The 20,184-nt window shown below is 43.1% G+C and overlaps 1 protein-coding gene and 1 non-coding gene across 2 annotated transcripts in view; both read right to left on the reverse strand.

Moving 5' to 3' along the window:
• Nucleotides 1–20,184, reverse strand: part of UNC5D (unc-5 netrin receptor D) — a 631,871-nt gene that overhangs the window by 192,441 nt on the left and 419,246 nt on the right. The gene's annotated exons all lie outside the window — the stretch shown is intronic.
• TRNAK-UUU lies at nucleotides 16,774–16,846 on the reverse strand. The gene has a single exon. It is a non-coding gene; the product is annotated as a tRNA-Lys (tRNA).

Here is a 20,184-nt window from a genome sequence, read left to right on the forward strand (position 1 = left end):
TAATACTGTACCAACTTCTGCAGAACACTCAAAAATCAAGGGAAGTTTATGCTTCTCAGGAAAGCAGCTGTATAGCCCATCACTGCGGAATGCCCTGTCAGGGCTGGAAATGAAACTCTGTTGTTGGAAACAGATAAAAGGCTAGGAGAGACTGCTGAAGTTCACAGACTACTGGGTTAACACACACACACACACTCAGAGTAACTCTGTAGCCGATTACAATAATTAAGGGTGAAAAATAATAATTAACATTCCTGTAATTGAAAAGGGCCCTATTTTAAAGAATAAAAAGGAGGAGTGTGTAGGCAAATACATATATAGAACATGACTCAAAACAGCTGGCTGGTGGAAGAGAGGGAGGAATCATAGCGATTAGTTAATTAAGAGCGACAGAATGGTTTTAGTTGCTCAATTGTGTCTAACTCTTTGCAACCCCATGATTGCAGCCTGCCAGGCTCCTCTGTCCATGGAATTCTCTAGGCAAGAGTACTAGAGTGGCTTGCCATTTCCTTCTCCAGGGGATCTTCCTGACCCAGGGATCAAACCTGGGTTTCCTGCATTGCAGGCTGACTCTATACCATCTGAGCTAGCAGAGAATGGTATTGAAACGCCCTGCTTAGGTATTCCCTTTAAAAGGGAGTTGCAATGGAAAAAGAATAAGGAAGTGCCTTTATATCCCCAAAGGTTATGTGCCAAGCAGTGTTCCTATCATCGTTAACTCCATCCTTTATATCACAGGACTCTTCAGAGGTGGGCATTGGCAACACTTGTTTTTGTAAGCGAGAAAATGAGTTTAGGAGGAAGAAGGTGTATAAGATCATACAGCCAGTGATTGATAGAAGCAGGGTCTGAACTCCCAGCTGCTGATTCCAGAGCTCTGGCCTTTTGTACACGAAGGTGCAAATCAAACACAAAACTAAAACCATCATCATGGGCCATGTACATTGTGGAGGATGATATATCACATCAATTTTCAAGGCCCATCACGTCTGTTCATGGAAAACCTGTGGGGAACACGGGGTCTGGCTCTTTCTTCATGTTCCAGTAAATATCTACACAGACTCGGATGCTATGATCACTACTGTATCTTCTAATGGAAATGTAAGCTCATTTCTCTTCCAGGCAGTACTGATTTCATAGCAAAAACACGGACACAATGTGAAGAAAGGCCTTCCTGAAAATAAGAATAATGCAGAGGAATTGATTGAAGAACTAAAGAGTTTTTTAATTGCTCCTTCCATTATAGCTAGCCTTGAGCAGTAGTCTTAATTCTAATCTACCATTGCTGCCTGCAGGAAGGTGATAGGCGCCATGCACCACTCATTCACAAAATGCAAGGGCTATTTGACTTTTAGTCTTACAGAGGACAAATGAAAACAATAAAAATTGGTTTGTAATGAGGTGGATGAAACTAGAGCCTATTATACAGAGTGAAGTAAGTCAGAAAGAAAAACACCAATGCATTATATTAACGCATATATAAGGAATTTAGAAAGATCGTAATGATGAGATAATATGCAAGTCAGCAAAAGAGACACAGAGATAAAGAACAGACTTTTGGACTCTGTGGGAGAAGGCAAGGGTGGGATGATTTGAGAGAATAGCATTGAAACGTGTATATTATCCTATGTGAAACAGATTGCCAGTCCAGGTTCAATGCATGAGACAGGGTGCTCAGGGCCGGTGCCCTGGGATGACCCTGAGGGGTGGGATGGGGAGGGAAGGGAGGGGGGTTCAGGATGGGAGACACATGTACACCCATGGCTGATTCATGTCAATGTAAGCTAAAAACCACTACAATATTGTAAAGTAACTAGCCTCCAATTAAAATACATAGATTAATTTTAAAAATTGGTCTGTAAAGCTAAGTTTATTTAAAATGTGTAATTCTGGATGAAATAATGCCACTTGCAGCAACATGGATGGACAGAGAGATGATCACACTAAGTGACGTCAGCCAAAGACAAACGGAAATGATACTGGATTCCCTGGTAGCTCAGTCAGTAAAGAATCTGCCCGCAGTGCAGGAGACCTGGGTTCAGTTCCTGGGTTGGGAAGATCCCCTGGAGAAGGAAATGGCAACCCACTCCAGTGTTCTTGCCTGGAAAAATTCCCATGGGAGGAGGAGCCTGGAAGGCTACAGTCCATGGGTCGCAAAGAGCTGGGTAGGACTGAGCGACTAAACCACCATAACATTGCTCACATGCGGCATCTAAAAAATATGACATGAATGAAGTTATATACAAAACACAAATTGGTCCCCAGACACAGAAGAAACAATTTAAGGTTACCAAAGGGGAAAGTGGGTGGGAAAGGGATAAATTAGGCATTTGAGATTAACAGATAGATGCTACTACTAATATATATGGGGTTCCCTGGTGGCTCAGAGGTTAAAGCGTCTGCCTGGAATGCTGGAGACTTGGGTTCAATCCCTGGCTTGGAAGATCCCCTGGAGAAGGAAATGGCAACCCACTCTAGTACTCTTGCCTGGAGAATCCCATGGAGGGAGGAGCCTGGTGGGCTACAGTCCATGGGGTCACAAAGAGTCAGACACGACTGAGAGACTTCACTCAGTGAAATAAAAACCAAGGACCTACTGTATAGCACAGAACACTATATTCAATACCCTATAATAAGCCGTAATGGAAAAGAACATGTGTGTGTGTGTGTGTGTGTGTGTGTGTGTATCTGAATCGCTTTGCTGTATACTAGAAATTAACACAATACTGTAAATATTTCAGTGAAAAAAATAAAATGTATAATTCTGTGATTGTATGTTGCTGTGAAATTCCTTTTTCTAAGTGAAATAATAATTATAGAAAATAGCTCTTGGGACTTTCCTAGTGGTCCAGTGGTTAAGACTCTTCTCTTCCAATGTAGGGGGTAGGGGTCTGATCCCTGGTCAAGGAACTATGATCCCACATGCTGTGCAGTGCAGCCAAAAAAGAAAAAAAGAAAAAGGTTCTTATATTTTAACATCCTTTCCTGGAAAAAAAAAAAAAAAAGCTACCAACACTCAGCTCTTTCTCTCACGGAGAAGGGAGGGGATTAATATTGTCTATGAAATCCAGAAGTCTGGGAGTCCTTTGCTGTTCTGAAGAACAAAGGCCAAACCCTAGCATCAGGTCACTTCTATGCAGCTGGACTCCACAAATGGGCAAGCCAAAGAAGATGATGCTGAAGAAAGAAAAAGGGGAAAAAAAACACCACAAAATTTTGGGAAAAACTCAGGCATAAGGGAATAATGAAGCCATCACAACAAAAATAAATAAATAAAATGTACGCCTTGGGTGTTCACAGTCCATTCTCTGTTCCTGAGTCCAAAGTAATAGAGATTTTACTCAGCCAGAGAAAGTAATAAGGGGAACAAACAAACATAAAATGACTCCGAACTTGAAACACTGGATGTATTGACCAAATGCTTCCCAGGTGTGGTTTGTGATTGGTCTGATAGCTGCTGTGGCAAACGCAATGTTGGCCATCACAGATGAGACAGTGAGAAGAAATTACCATCCGAGAGGCAGGAGGGAGGTGGTAATTTATCCTCTTTGCTGATTCTACCACTTGGAGCTCAGATCCATTCGTCATATTGATCCTGATCTCCCACCTTGACTGGTACAGAGCACTTCCAATGACAAAATCAAGTTGTTCACATGCTTCATTGTTTTGCTTTGAAAAATAAATGAATTCGTCACTGAGAACACATGATTCCCACAGTCTCTGCATTCTGAAAACGGAGGGAGATCACAGCCACTTGGAAAATATGCATTAGCCTAGTAGGGACTATGATGAGAAGAGGTTAATTGGGATGGGGATGAAATGGGATCACATAATTGTGGATCCCATAAAAGTGGATGCAAACTTCAACACAGCTTCACGTCAATAGTGTATTCACAACGTGAGACCACCACAGAGGCAGATCCGGCTCCCCAGTCATACACCATGGAGAAATAGTAAAATTAAGCAGTAAAATGTGAATGGAGTGTATCATCTAAACACAACCACTATTAGTTATAACATTTATTGTGCTAAGTGCCAGGAACTCAGGTAAATGTTATAATGATAGGATCTCAGGTGAATGAGTCTTCACAGCATCCCTATGAGGTCTTATTATCCCATTTTGCCATGAAAACCAGGAAGTTCAGAAAACTCACAGAATTAGGCCAAGATCCAACAGCCAATAAAAGGAGATGCTTAGACTCAACTCTTATCTGACTTATGCTTTATTCCAAGATCCATGCTTTTAAATGTAGTGATTTAGTAAATAATGCCTCCCGTAGATTTTAAGAGTCCCCCAAAGATCGCTTTTCCCTAGCCCCTTGCCTTTCAAGTAGAAAAGACAATGATGTCATTAAAACAAAACAATGGATTTTAGCTTTCCTAATTATGAGGCTGAGAAGGGGGTCTGAAACCTGGGCCCCCTCCCGCATTTAACCTGTCACATTTCCTGTACAGTTCTGTCCAGTGAAGCTATGGGATAAGTATGTCCATCTTGGGTTTGCCCTAGCAGAGAATGAGGCAACCTTCAGGAATACATTGTACCATCATGCTACTTGGAGGTGATTTCCCCAGCAGGGTCGTGGCCACATGTAATTAATCCATGACATGCATTTTTGATCCATAGGTTCAAGGCCTGTGCACTGTGGCTTTAACTTCTTTCATGTGGGGTAACTTGGGGCTACTTGAGACAATAACAGAGTGTGGATAAGGACAGTCTCTTTGGAAAACAGAACTTCCGGCTGCCTGACTCACCACGCTGCTCACACTGGTTTCCTCTTTATCCAGCTCTTCTTCTATGCTTCATCACATCCTTCCCAGTTCAGGGCACACCCACCCAACACACAGAACTCCCTGATGAATCTGCAGAACCTAACAGTCATTTCTGTTGGAACTTTTTGCTTCCTCTTTTCCTTTAAACACGGCTTCAACATATGCTTTATGAGTGTCTAGTCTATGCCAGGTACTCAGCTTAGGGCTGGCTATAAAGAGATGAATACGCCACGGTTTCCTCTACCTACTGCATGATCCCAGGTCAGTGGGCATATGTTAACAACTATCTGTTGATGCTGGGCTCAAGTCAGAAAAAAACTTTGAGCACCCAATTTGGGGCAGCCACTCTCTTAGACACTGTGAGTAGCATCTTAGTGAGATGCAAGGAGATCCAACCAGTCCATCCTAAAGGAAATTAGTCCTGAATATTCATTGGAAGGACTGATGTTGAAGCTGAAACTCCAATACTTTGGCCACCTGATGTGAAGAACTGACTCACTGGAAAAGACCCTGATGCTGGGAAAGATTGAAGGCGGGAGGAGAAGGGGACAACAGAGGATAAGATGGTTGGATGGCATCACTGACTCAATGGACATGAGGTTTGAGTAAACTCCGGGAGTTGGTGATGGACAGGGAAGCCTGGCATGGTGCAGTCCATGGGGTCACAAAGAGTCAGACACAACTGAGCGACTGAACTGAACTGAAACTAGAACCAACATACTGATCAGGGAATCTCAACCACGCAAATTTGGCAATGTCTGGAGACATTTTTGGATGTCACAAAATGAGGTGTGAGGTGCTACTATCACCTAATAGGTTGCTATAAACATCCTACACGGAGCAGGACAGGCCAGCACAGCAAAGGCAGACCCAGCCACAGATGTCCACTGTGTTGAGGTTAAGATCCCAGCTCTGTCTTGTGCCCTTTGGAGCCTCAGTAATGACCACCCAAGTATCACAAAAGGGAAGGGGATTAGCTTTGACGGAAGCTGTCCTCAATTTCTTCAGGGGTACAGAGTTGCTCCTGGAAGTCATGAAGGCAAGAGAAACTGGAAAACTCAGGGATGAAAAGCTCATAATAAGAGCATGACTAGGTCCAGGTACAGAAGTGAATATGAGCAAAATTTCAGACTTGAAAGCAAGCAAATGAAAGGAAGAATAGCCGTAGCACTTTGAACGCAGATCAGGGAAGCTAGAATAGCATCAGGGAGCTTACCTGACTGAGGCCCATGGAACAAGTGCGTACAGGGTAAAAGCAGATACCAAGGGTAACTGAGAAAAGGGTGGGGGGAGGGTGCAAGGAGAGGCTCACTTCACACGATGAGTTGGTCGCAGAGGTGAGCAGAAGAAAACAAAAGCTCTCTCCAGAGCCGCGGTACCCAAGAGCCTTTGAGAGGATACCTACGCTGGATGAAAAGCTCCAGCCTCGCGGAAACAATAACAACACTCCACTGTCCTTTGTCAGCCCAGAACCCAGGCTTTCATGAAGCACTCTCACGACTGGGGAAGCCTGACAATCCCGAGCTTCATGCCTGCTTCTAATGGACTCAGAGCCTCTAGGAAACAGCAGGACTCAGGTCGTTTCAAGGAAAGTGAGGAGCAAGGTACAAAGGAGACAAAGGAGACCTTCAAAGGTGCTGTCACGTTGTTCGGGAAGTCCTCATTGAATGCAGAGGTGAAGGCCTGGTGCAGGGCATCGAAGGGCCCGAGGCTGCCTGACCTCTCTCTTCTGCTGCTACTTTTGTTCTGAGCAGAGGGGAGAAGGGCGCCCAAGAGGTGAGCTGGGCAGAGTGAATGGAGCGAGTCAAGGCCATCGTGCTCCAAAGGCTTCAGCATCAAGGCCGGTGACCACAGATGTCTACATCATGAACGCTTCCTCCCGCCGGCTCCAAGTGATCCCTACAGCAGAAATGCCAAAAGGGCTTGGAAAGACAGGCCTGCTCTTGCCCAGACAGTGGAGGCATGGTGCTCCCAGCACTTGGCAGAGCGTTATTGAAAGCAGGCTCCTCTGTGGATTTCTGGGTCTTACTTTTGGGACGTTTCTGCAAGTCTGAAGTTATTTATTAACAAATCAATAGCTTTTTAGAAAGGTCACTTCCAATGATGACAGAAAAATACATATATTCACGACTTCCTATGTGCTTCCCTGTTGCTGGCTAATGATTGGGTCCTTGAACTAAATATAGCAGGACACTGAAAAAACAGGCACATAAATCCAGCATCTTACTTCTGATTCAAATCCTTCACTGGCTTCCAGTCACCACTGAGCAAGAGTCAAAGTTTCTCTAAACGACAAGGATTTACTGCATAACACAGGGAACGATACTCAGTATCTTGTAATAAAGTATAATGCAAAAGGATGGGGAAAATACAGACACATACATAAATATGTACGACCAAATCATTTTGCTGGAGGTCTGAAACTAATCCAATATTGTAAATCAACTATACTTCAATAGACTTTTTAAATTTATTTTTATTTTTATTATTATTTTTTTAATTTTTATTTTTACTTTATTTTACTTTACAATACTGTATTGGTTTTGCCATACATTGACATGAATCCACCACGGGTGTACATGCGTTCCCAAACTTGAACCCCCCTCCCACCTCCCTCCCCATAACATCTCTCTGGGTCATCCCCGTGCACCAGCCCCAAGCATCCTGTATCCTGCGTCGGACATAGACTGGCGATTCAATTCTTACATGATAGTATACCTGTTACAATGCCATTCTCCCAAATCATCCCACCCTCTCCCTCTCCCTCTGAGTCCAAAAGTCCGTTATACACATCTGTGTCTTTTTTCCTGTCTTGCATACAGGGTCGTCATTGCCATCTTTCTAAATTCCATATATATGTGTTAGTATACTGTATTGGTGTTTTTCTTTCTGGCTTACTTCACTCTGTATAATCGGCTCCAGTTTCATCCATCTCATCAGAACTGATTCAAATGAATTCTTTTTAACAGCTGAGTAATACTCCATTGTGTATATGTACCACAGCTTGCTTATCCATTCATCTGCTGATGGACATCTAGGTTGTTTCCATGTCCTGGCTATTATAAACAGTGCTGCAATCAACATTGGGGTACATGCGTCTCTTTCAGTTCTGGTTTCCTCGGTGTGTATGCCCAGCAGTGGGATTGCTGGGTCATAAGGCAGTTCTATTTGCAATTTTTTAAGGAATCTCCACACTGTTCTCCATAGTGGCTGTACTAGTTTGCATTCCCACCAACAGTGTAGGAGGGTTCCCTTTTCTCCACACCCTCTCCAGCATTTATTGCTTGCAGATTTTTGGATTGCAGCCATTCTGACTGGTGTGAAGTGGTACCTCATTGTGGTTTTGATTTGCATTTCTCTAATAATGAGTGATGTTGAGCATCTTTTCATGTGTTTGTTAGTCATCCGTACGTCTTCTTTGGAGAAATGTCTATTTAGTTCTTTGGCCCATTTTTTGATTGGGTCGTTTATTTTTCTGGAATTGAGCTGCATAAGTTGCTTATATATTTTTGAGATTAGTTGTCTGTCAGTTGCTTCATTTGCTATTATTTTCTCCCATTCAGAAGGCTGTCTTTTAACCTTGCTTATATTTTCCTTTGTTGTGCAGAAGCTTTTAATTTTAATTAGATCCCATTTGTTTATTTTTGCTTTTATTTCCAGAATTCTGGGAGGTGGATCATAGAGGATCCTGCTGTGATTTATGTCTGAGAGTGTTTTGCCTACATTCTCCTCTAGGAGTTTTATAGTTTCTGGTCTTTTTTATTTTATTTTATTTTTATTTTTACTTTTTCAATAGACTATTTTTAAAAACTTAAGAAAAAAAGTCAACGTTTTTCAGATGGCCAACCAGGCTCTCCATGAGTCTCCATTCCATTGAGGCTCTCCTATGTACTTTAGGCTTTCTCAAACAAAACTCACTGTACTTCCTGGCCAACCATGCTGTTTGACATGTGCCTGCTTTTAACCAAGCTGATCCTATACCCTGAGTACTCTGTGTAACTTTCCACCATAGTGACCTCTTACTCATCCTTCAAAACCTCTACGGGAATTATACTTGGCATACTCTTGGGTGATCACTCTGGCCAACAGAAATAATCATGTCCCTTCTATGTTAACACTGTTACATTATAACAGGCTGCATACTCTGCTTGAGATAGTTATTTATATATTCCTTTCATCTGATGGCTGCTTGGGCTTGTTAGCAATATAGACTGGGTCTCATTCCTTGAGGCAAAGAAGCCATCTACTGAACTAGTAAGAGATGAAAGCTTATTAGACCAAGCAAGAGACTGCCCATAAGTTGTCTTTAAATCACGCTCTGATGTCAGGTCCAACAGAGCTGACCCGGCACTCACTGGAGGCTCCTGTGATGGAACAGCGGATACAATGTTGGAATGGGATACATCCCTGCTGGACTCACTACTCCCTCACTTACCAAGCACACGACACGTGATACAAACACAAGAACTATACGGCTGTCTCAAGATCTGGGCTTTGAGATCAAAGAGAACTCGGCCCCTCACTGTCGGAGAAATTTCAGGAAAGCTACTTAACGTCAGCTTCAATTTTGACATCTATAAAATGAGAATAACAACAGTGCCTAACTTGGCTGTGAGAATGAAACAGGATGACAGATGGCGAGTGCCTAGCAGAGGGCCTGGCCTGTGGTCCTCAGTATATGGTGACTAAGAGCCACGGTCGTTCTTGGGGATTTTGCATCTTGAAGGATCATGGCATTGAGTGAAATGACAGATAAATATCATCTAGCGCTTGTCAGCTTCCATTTCCCTTGAGGGCTTTTCTTCCCATGAGCTCTCTCTGTTATCTTTTCTCTTGATCAGTCATTGCCATCACTCCTCTACAGTACCAACTCCTATTACCTATTATCATATTTGAATAATTAAAAATGAGAATGTGACTTCTCTGCCTATCAAGGAGACATTTTTCCCAAGCAAATGTAGGATGTTCACTACCACGTAATACTTTACTCCTTCTAAACATACACAGATATTGTAACTAAGGTAATTAATATTTCAAATACTACATAGATGACAAGGAAAGATCAAACTGATAGGCTCATCTAGAGCTGATGTACCAGTGACTGCTCCTGTCAAACTGGTGTGGTACTAGACAGACCCACTCTTTCGTTCCCTTGCCATGACATGCCACAGCTACCTCCCACAGGGAAAGTGTAAACTGCTGAGTCGTGTCCGACTCTTTGTGACCCCAAGGACTGTAGCCCACCAGGACCCTGTGTCCCTGGAATTCTCCAGGCAAGAATACTGGAGTGGGCTGCCATGCCCTCTTCCTGGGGATCTTGCCAATCCAGGAACAGAACCCACGTCTCTTATGCCTCCTGCATTGGCAGGCGGGCTCTTTACCACTACTGCCATCTGGAGAGCCATTCCCTTCTCCAGGGAATCTCCACCCAGGGATCAAACCTGGGTCTCCTGCATTGCAGGCAGATTCTTTACCATCTGAGTCACTAGGGAAGCCCTTATAATCAAGGGGACACTGTCGCTGCAAAGGTGATCTCCAAATGCTACTATGGAGCTGGCCCTTGAATCACCCATGTGGCACTTCCTGCACACAGAAATCAACATTTAAACCATCACATGTGACTAGCAAGGGCTGGTGCTGGTGTCCACGGAGGATGCACATCCTCGTGCACGATGAATAAGCACATCAAGGAAGAGACTCTGATGGGAGGACTGACAGCCAGATCTGTAAGGCAAGACTGAGTCAACAATTAAAAGAACAGTTCCAATTCAGTTAAGCCAGAGCCAAGAGAGACTCGACTACATTTAAATCAAAATTCACCGCAGCAGGGGATGATGAGCTGCTCGGCTCTGAACGCTGGATGTTTTTTTTTTTCTTGGAGGCTTAACTGACAAAGCCAAGTGTATCGGAGTTATGTGCTAATGTGAACTGTGCTAAGCTGGGGCGGCGGGCCTGTCATCTGTGGTGCGGAGGCCACCACAACTTGCACCAGCCGAGGCTCAGGGAGTTTCATGAAGTCGCTCTCGCGCTCAGTGTACTGACTGTGCTGATCCTAAGACGGCTCTGTGGGAAGACCCCGGCTCCCTAACGTTTAACAGAGTGGAGAAGCGTGAGAGCTACACAGGGCGATGAAAGAGGTCATCGAGGATTCTTGCAGCAAACACAGACTGTGGATCTGAAGTGAAACTGTTGTAAGATCAGCTGGGCGTATCTCCATAGTACCTGCAGGCAGGTGCTTATTCTGTGGGTCTGCAAGTACCCCATGAAGGAGAAACGGGCAGGTTCTATCTGACTAGTAGTTGTGTGAAAAGCCACACAGGGCACTCATGTACTTTTTCAGTTGCCCACAGTTAACTAAAAACAAAAATCATGTGGAGGGGTGGGATGACTGGGAGATTGGGACTGACATATATATATATATATATATATATATATATATATCTCATTATGTATAAAACCTCAGAGAAGGGCATGGCAAATCACTCTAGTATTCTTGCCTGGAGCATCCCATGGACAGAGGAGCCTGGCAGGCTGCTGTCCATGGGGTCGCAAAGAGCTGGACACGACTGAGCAGCTAACATACACGTATAAAACAAATAATTAATGAGAACAGGAGGGTCCTCGATGGCTCAATGGTAAAGAATCTGCCTGCCAATGCAAGAGATCCAAGTCCGATCCCTGGGTTGGGAAGATCCCCTGGAGAAGAGAAAGGTGAACCACTTCAGTATTCTTGCCTGGAGAACTGCATGGACAGAGGAGCCTGGTGGGCTACCGCCCATGGGGTCACAAAAGAGGTGGATACATATTAGTGACTAAACAGCAACAACAACTGAGAACAGGCTGTATAGCACAGGGAACTCTACCTCATGTTCTGTGGTGACTCAACTGGGAAGGAAATCTAAAAATGAGAAGATTGAGCGGGCGGGGAGCGGCTGCGGGTACGCGTGCGCGTGTGGCGCCGGCACCGGCCCCGAGCGCGCGCGCCGGGCTCCGGAGCAAGCGGCTCCTCTGCGCGCCCAGGTTGGGGATGCTCTGGGGTGCGGTTCCCGCCGCTCCGGGTCCTCCAATGCACTCTGTTTGCCTTTAATTTAAAAATAAATAAATAAATAATAAAAATGAGAGGATATATGTATACATATAACTGACTTACTTTGCTGTATGGCAAGAAACTAACACAACATTGTAAAGCCACTTTATGCCAATTAAAAATTAATACAAAAAGCAAACAAAAGGTATTAGAGATGGTGGCATTTCTCTAAAGAAAGAGACCCCTTGGGTCTCTTCTCCAAGAGACCAGATGACAATTAGGATTTGGGAATCATGGCGAAAGAGTTCCAGGAGAAGCTGTGATGGCTACGGTTGGTGGTTTCTGTTTGACGTTTGAAAAAGTTCTGCCTAAAATACAAAGGCAGCCTACACTGGCTAAGCGAGTCAGGATGGCGTGTGGCGTGCTTCAGAGAAGCATTAAAATCCATGCTGTCTCAGCAGGATGGGGACTGAGCTCTTGATTCATGCCCGTGAAGCATTACTGCTGAATTACAGAACCGCAGCTCTTTATGGGGAAGCCTCCCAAACTGCTTTTACTTCTGCATAATTCAAGATATAAAGACTGTTTATGGCTGCTCAACTGCATAAGAAGGCGAAGGATAGAGAAATCGCTCCACACCTTCATTCTGTTAACTCAGAAATCACGCATTTTCTTTGTGTATGTGCTTTCCTCTCAGAGTTTACTATCGATTGATTAACTACTGACCTTCTCCTGTTTCCCTCCAAATTGCCTTCCCTCTTGATCTATTTGGTTCTTCTCCCAATTTGAGAAACCTTAAGCAGACTCTGAAAATTCTGAAAGGAGAAAGGATGCAATCCACCAGGGAAAAAAAAAAGAAAGAGGGGAAGAGAGGGAGGAGGATGCCAACTGCTTCTCCATCCAATCAAAGTTTATTCAAAGTGGAGACCGGCACTGAGCAACTCTGCCAGTGCACCCCGGGAACCTGAAAACAGGGCAGATTTCAAGGCCACTGAATGATGGAGTTTCACTGCAGTTGGACCCAGCCATGGAATAATGGCCAAGAGTAAAGACATGGTGGAAACCATATGATGTCACTTAGACGTGTAATCTAAAACACGACGCGGGTGAACTTATCTATGGAAAAACTCATTTCTGGTCTTTTTAAAAATTTATTTCATTTAAATATAGTTGATTTACAATGTTGTGTTACTTTCTGCTGTACGGGATGGCGGTTTCATGTATATACATGTATATGTACCATAGATATATTCTTTTTCATATTCTTTTCCATTGTGGTTTATCACAGGATATTGAAGGATATCCCTGTGCAATACAACAGGACCTTGAGGCTTATTCCCTAAATATAATACTTCCGCACCTGCTCTTCTCAAACCCCCGCTCTGTCCCTCCCTCACCACCTTCCTCTTGGCAACCGCAAGTCTGTCCTTCATGTCTGTGAGTCTGTTTCATAGATAAGTTCATCCGTGTCACGTTTTAGATTACACGTCTAAGAGACATCATCTGAAGTGAAGTGAAGTCACTCGGTCGTGTCCAACTCTTTGCGACCCCGTGGACTGTAGCCCACCAGGCTCCTCCGTCCATGGGGTTCTCCAGGCAAAAATACTTGAGCGGAGTGACATTTCCTTCTCCAGGGGATCTTCCCGACCCAGGGATCGAACCCAGGTCTCCTGCATAGCAAGCAGACGCTTTAACCTCTGAGCCAGCAGGAAAGCCCATATGGTACACATATATGTATATACATGAAACCACCATGCTGTACAGCAGAAAGTAACACAACATTGTAAATCAACTATACTTCAATGAAATAAATTTTTAAAAAATGGAGAAAAAGAAAAAGCAGAAGGCTGGCACGTGTGCACACACAGACAGGTTAACTTATGTCATAATCTTGCTTTCACACTCTTAGTAGCACATGCATGAAATAAGATGGCAGGTGAGAAAACGACAGGCTTCTTATCTTACTCGGCTCATGCTCAGCATACAACATCCAACATATAAAGAAGCTTCACCAGGTTGAGTTTAAGAGAACAGCCTCCGAATCCAGGCTTTTCAGATTCAATGAGTGGCTTAATCACTCAGTAAGCTGCTTAATCATTCTGTGCCTCGGTTTCTTTATTTATAACACTGGCATGTAACTGTCACCAGAAAGTTGCTGGAAGGATTCAGTGATGAGTACCCGGCATTGAGTGCATATACAATGAATCTTGGCGATGGAGTAGTTTCTCCATGAAATTATCCACAGAATCAACGATTCCATAAAACAGAGATATTCCTGTATTTGCCTTCTCACAGATAGTAGCTTTAAGGATCAAATGAGTCAATATATGTGAAAAATCTTTGTAAATTTGAAAGTGATCATTTGAATTTAAGCATTTATTATTATGTATATCAAAGAGTGGGCTTCCCCAGTGGCTCAGCTGTAAAGAATTTGCCTGCAGCACAGGAGCCTTAGGAGACACAAGTTCGATCCCTGGGTCGGGAAGGTCCCCTAGAGGAGGGCATGGCAACCGACTCCAGTATTCTTGCCTGGGAAATCCCATAGACAGAGAAGCCTGGTGGGCTATAGCACATTGAGTAGAGTCTAACGTGACTGAAGTGACTTAGCATGCACATATGCATGCCAAAAAGCAGTCATGTGGATAGTCATCCAGTAAGTCACAGAGGCTTCCAGACTATTCCCAGAAGCCAAGTGTTATCTGCCAAGGTACGAGTGAGGGGAGTAGGAGGCGGGTAGTGAAAGGGATGGGGAGGATGGGGGTGGGAGGGGTAGGGTATAAAAGGATCCTGAAAAGCATCATTTGCCTTTCCTATCCTGAAGGGAGTTAGCTCAAGGAAATATGACATAAGGTCATAAGAAGTTAATACAAGAAGTACGGCAAGAAAGAAAAACCAAAACAATGTTCATAGCGTTATGCTATAAACATACACACTATGTATGTTTATGCTATAAACATACATACTACTACTATACATAAAACAGACAGCTAATAAGAACCTGCTGTGTAGTACAGGGAACTCTGCTCAACGCTATGCAATGACCTGTGTTGGAAAAGAACCTAAAAAAGAGTGGATATGTGTATAACTGATTCACCTGGCTATATACCTGAAACTAACACAACATTGTAAATCAACAATATACCAATAAATATTAAAAAATTAAAAGTGTTTAGAGGAAAGGAGAAACTGCGGCCTTTAACTTGCCCAGGCCACACTGATTAAAGTAGATATTTCTAAGAAAGCAAAGTCAGCGTCACCTGGGATGGCCAGGAGGAAGTCCGACTTGGCTGGGTTAAAAAAGCTTCTCCCAGACTGTGTAAAGGGCAGATAGATGGGGGATGTCAAGGACCTTCCAGACAAAGAAAAATGGGGGAACAAAGAGATGGGGCTGTAAATAATACAGCCAGAAAGTAGCAAGAAAGAAAGGAAGTCGAGCCTGTAGGGCTGACCTAGAAGAATGCAGGAAAAAAAAGGAAGAGTCAAGATACTGCCTTTGCCACTTCATCACTTTCTCTACCCTTGGCTTTGAGAAATGTAATTCCATCTTCCATATTTCACCCCCTCCAGGGATAAAGAACAAGAAAAAAAATAAGAAAATAAATACAAATCAGGAGCTTTAGATGGCTTCTTTACTTCCTCAGTGAGGAACCAGAACTTCTCAGATAAGGACATGGTAAAAGTCAGTCCATTAATAAGATTGACTTAGGGACCTGTATTAATGATGAGGGTTTTTGGGCTGCAGACATTCACTTTTTAAATAACTTATATTAACCTCATTTTCCCATCTCTCTTACGATAGCAAATTTCTTTTTACAGGAATGTTTTTAGAGAAGTAATTTACTGGCACTTAATTACTAGTATTTAACCAATTCAACATTCCCTTTTCTAAGAGCCCATTAGGTTTCTATTACAATATTATACATTCTAATCAAATGTCGCTGTCTGCAAAGGTCTTCATTGTCAGTCTCCTCAAAGCAAAGTTTATCTGGACTATTAGACATTCTCTCTCTGCTTTGGTTGCACCAAATTAATTATTTATACCTAAGGTCCACCGCTTCAGAACTTGGGCATCTCAATGTTTCTCCAGTGGATTATTAAGAATCTTTTTTAAAATAAAATCCTCATTTCCTAGTCTGTTTGATTGAGGTTAAACACAATAGTCTAGTGATTCTTGTACGAAACAGTTCAATGTCATAAGATTCTCTCCTGGGTTTTATGGCAATGAACAAATTTGAAATAAATGAACCTTTCATTAAGAATATCCTCACAGGGGAGAAGGGAAAAGGGCTTCTGACTTAAAAACTGTCTGCACCAGTCTAACAGAGTTATTAAAACAAATCTGATAGTACGCTGATTCTATTATTTATACAACAGGAATAATCAGAGATAAAAAAGGGGCCGTAGGAGTTTCCAGCCCCATTCCTTATTTTACAGATAAAGAAAAAGAGATCAACAGCCCTCAAAGAGCTTTTAGCTCATAGTGACTTGCTTGGTTCTAAGGGACACTTTCAGGTACTCATCAAAGCATCCTTCAAGTAGTAAGACAGGGCACACTCAGAGTCACCCTCATGATTCTTCACTGCAAGCAACCAACTCTGCTCTGACTTGTTTAGGTAGAAAAGGATTTTATTAAAGATTATATCTCTAATAAAGTTCTTCCAGGGCTTCCCAGGTGGTGCTAGTTTTAAAGAATCTGCCTGCCAACGCAAGAGATGTAAGAGAATGCAGGTTCAATCCCTGGGTCGGGCAGATTCTCTGGAAGAAGGGGAGTGAAGTGAAACTCGCTCAGTTGTGTCTGATTCTTTGTGACCCCGTGGACTATATATAGTCCATGGAATTCTCCAGGCCAGAAAATTGGCCTGTCCTTTCCCTTCTCCAGGGCATCTTCCCAAGCCAGGGATCAAACCCAGGTCTCCTATATTGCAGGCAGATTCTTTACCAGCTGAGCCACAGGGGAAGCCCCAAAGATTAGGAAATGTCCCTGGGTGGGCTCGAACCACCAACCTTTAGGTTAAAAGCCAAACGTGCTTACCATTGTGCCACAGACACACGAGGTAGGCATGGCAACCCACTGCAGTATTCTTGCCTGGAGAATCCCCACGGACAGAGCAGCCTGGCAGGCTACAGTCTATGGGGTCCCAAAGAGTCAGACACAGCTGAAGTGACTTACACACACACACACACACAGAATTGCCTAGAATCTCCAGTAAAGTCAAAGATACATAGTGAAAGTGAAAGTGAAGTTGCTCAGTCGTGCCAGACTCTTTGTGACCCCATGGACTGTAGCCTACCAGGCTCCTCTGTCCATGGGATTTTCCAGGTAATAGTACTGGAGTGGATTGCCATTTCCTTCTCTAGGGGATCTTCCCGACTCAGGGATTGAACCCAGGTCTCCCGCATTGCAGACAGACGCTTTACCGTCTAAGCCACCAGGAAGATGCATAACGGGCAGTCAAATGGAACAATAAGCAACCACATTACAGGGAAATGGAGAGTCACGTGGCAGTGTCCTCGCAGTTCTAAACCCATGACATTGACATGGCTCCCAGCCATAGGACTCGCCAGTTCTGTGGCAGCACCTCCGCCGCCATCCTCTCCAGAGATGGATGTCCATACCAGTACCTCATCATGTTGCTCAACACTCCATCCCACCTTGGGTGAGCACACCTGACGAGTGGGCCTAGCCACAAAGACTAGAAAATAAGCTTTGCAGCTTTCACCTTAGGGAAGTGAGACTTTAAAAGAAATTCTCTGAACATAAGAAAGTAGGACAAATATTCACCAAGTTTAACAGAGCTTCTTTAAAAACCTTTGACTTCCGTATGGGCATCTGGAAGGAAAAAATGATCTCCTTTCCCTAACTGCACCTAGAGAAGGAGATGGCAACCCACTCCAGTATTCTTGCCTGGAGAATTCCACGGACAGAGGAGCCTGGTGGGCCACAGTCCATGGGGTCACAAAGAGTCAGACATGACTGAGTAACTAACACTTTCCCTAAATTCACCCTCCTGCCCCAGCCCTCACCAGTAATTTGTTTTCGAACACAGGTGTGACTCTGACATACTTTAAAAGACAAAAAGTAGATTCTTTCATTCTATTCTTGGGACCTCACCTTGTTACACAAGCATGCCAACCTACTTACTCATCAGTCAACAGAGAGAAGGGGACCTTCTCCAAGTTACACTTCATTGACTAAGGCCCTTGACCTTTTTTTTTTTAATTGGAAGTATAATTGATTTCTGCTTTAGAGCAAAGTGATTCAGTTATACACACACACACGCGTATTCTTTTTTCTTGTTCTTTCCCATTATAGTTTATCACAGCACACTGAACATAGTTCCCTGTACTATGCAGCAGCTGTTTATCCATTCTAAATGTAACAGTTTGCATCTATAATCCCCAAGCTCCCAATCCTCCCCTCCCCCACAGCAAACACAGATCTCTTCGCTCTGTGAGTCTGTTTCCGTTTTGTAGATAAAATCCATTTGTGTCATATTTTAGATTCCACATATAAGAGATAGCACATCTTCACTTAGTATGAGCATCTCTAGGTCCATCCAAGTTGCTGCCAATGGCATTATTTCCCTCTTTTCTATGGCTGAGTAGTAGTCCATTGTGCATATGTGATCCATTTCCTATGTAAAACAGCATGGAGGTTCACCAAAACTAAATAGAGGGCCATATGATCCAGCAATCTCACTCACGCCAATTTATCTGGAGAAAACTATAATGCCAAACATACATGCATCCTTATATTCATAGCAGCACTATTTGTAATAGCCAAGACATGGCCCCTTGACCTTGACCTTTCTAATTTTAGCACCATCTTGATTCCTCAGTGACATAAAAACAATAAGATTGCCCAGCATACAGTGGCTCAAGGCTACAATCTGTTAGTTGCTTGCCTTTGGGCTTTTAATTCTCAGACATTGAATTATTTTGAGGAGGTTGTTTACCTTGATGTGTACAGAATTAGCCTTAGACACTAAGCCTTTATGGCAAGTTTTATTGTCCAAGGCAAATATAACCTGTTAAGATTTACAGGCTTTATTAACAGCAATAACCATTTTACAACCAACATCAGTAAATCAGGGTTTATTGAGAACTCTACAATTTTAATCTGTGGAAAACCATTAAAATGTCGGATTTTCATTGGACATAATTTCTAACTTTTATGAAAGATAGATTTTGCATTTAATTGGGGAGTATAAAAAAGTGCAGTGTGGGATAACGAATTGTTTTGAAAAGAGCAAATTGGTTTTAGCTAAACAGCAGTGTCAAACACTAAAAAGTGGCCATCTTTAGTTAGAACTGCCCCAAGGTTGAGGTTAAAAGCAATTGTAGTGACAAATGCATTCTAATACATCTCACAGTGGGATGAGCTCATGGCGTTTAGAAAAGGCTGAATTATCATCTGTTCACATTCCAGGTATTTTCAGAAAAGCATACAACTAATTATTTCATTTAAACTTATGTCTGCTGCCTGGTGAGTACCTTCAAGTTTATATATCAGGCTTGCTTTGGAGGTAGCACTAGTGGTAAAGAACTCACCTGCCAATGCAAGAGACCTGAGATGTGGGTTCGATCCCCGTGTCAGGCAAATCCCCTGGAGGAGGGCACGACAACCCACTTCAGGATTCTTGCCTGGGGAATCCCCATGGACAGAGAAGTCTGGCAGGCAACAGTCTAGAGCGCTGCAAAACATCAGACACGACTGAAGGGACTTAGCATGCGTGCACACATACTAAATGTGGAATGATTCAGAGAAGATTAGCATGGCCCTGCACAACAGTGATGCAAAAACTCATGAAGCATTACATATTTTTGTTTGGAAGCTTCCTACAAAACTAAACACACGATTCAGCAATAGTACTCCTTGATATTTACTCAAATAAGCTAAAAGTTTACGGCCACACAAAACCCAAATGTGGATATTTCTATCAGCTTTATTCAGAATTACCAAATCTTGGAAGCAACCTTGATGTCCTTCAGTAGGTGAATGAATAAAGAGACCGGGTTCATTCAAACAATGGAATATTATCCAATGCTACAAAAGCAATAAGCCATTAAGTCATGAAAAGAAAAGACATGGAGGAAGCTCAAACACGTATTACTAAGTGAAAGGCACCAATCTGAAAAGGCTACATGCTATATGGTTTCAACTATATGACATTCCAGAAAAGGAAACGCCATGTAGGCAGTTGAAAAAAAAAATCAGAGGTTTCCAGACATTGTGGGGAGGGAGGGATGAACAGACAGAGCACAGACGATTTTTAGGGCAGAGAAAAGACTCCATATGATACGATAATGGTGAATACATGCGTACATGTGTGCTAACTCGCTTCAGCCCTGTCCAGCCCTTTGTGACCCTATGGACTGCACCTGCC

Source organism: Capra hircus, chromosome 27 (genome assembly GCF_001704415.2).
Source record: "Capra hircus breed San Clemente chromosome 27, ASM170441v1, whole genome shotgun sequence".
NCBI lineage: Eukaryota > Metazoa > Chordata > Mammalia > Artiodactyla > Bovidae > Capra > Capra hircus.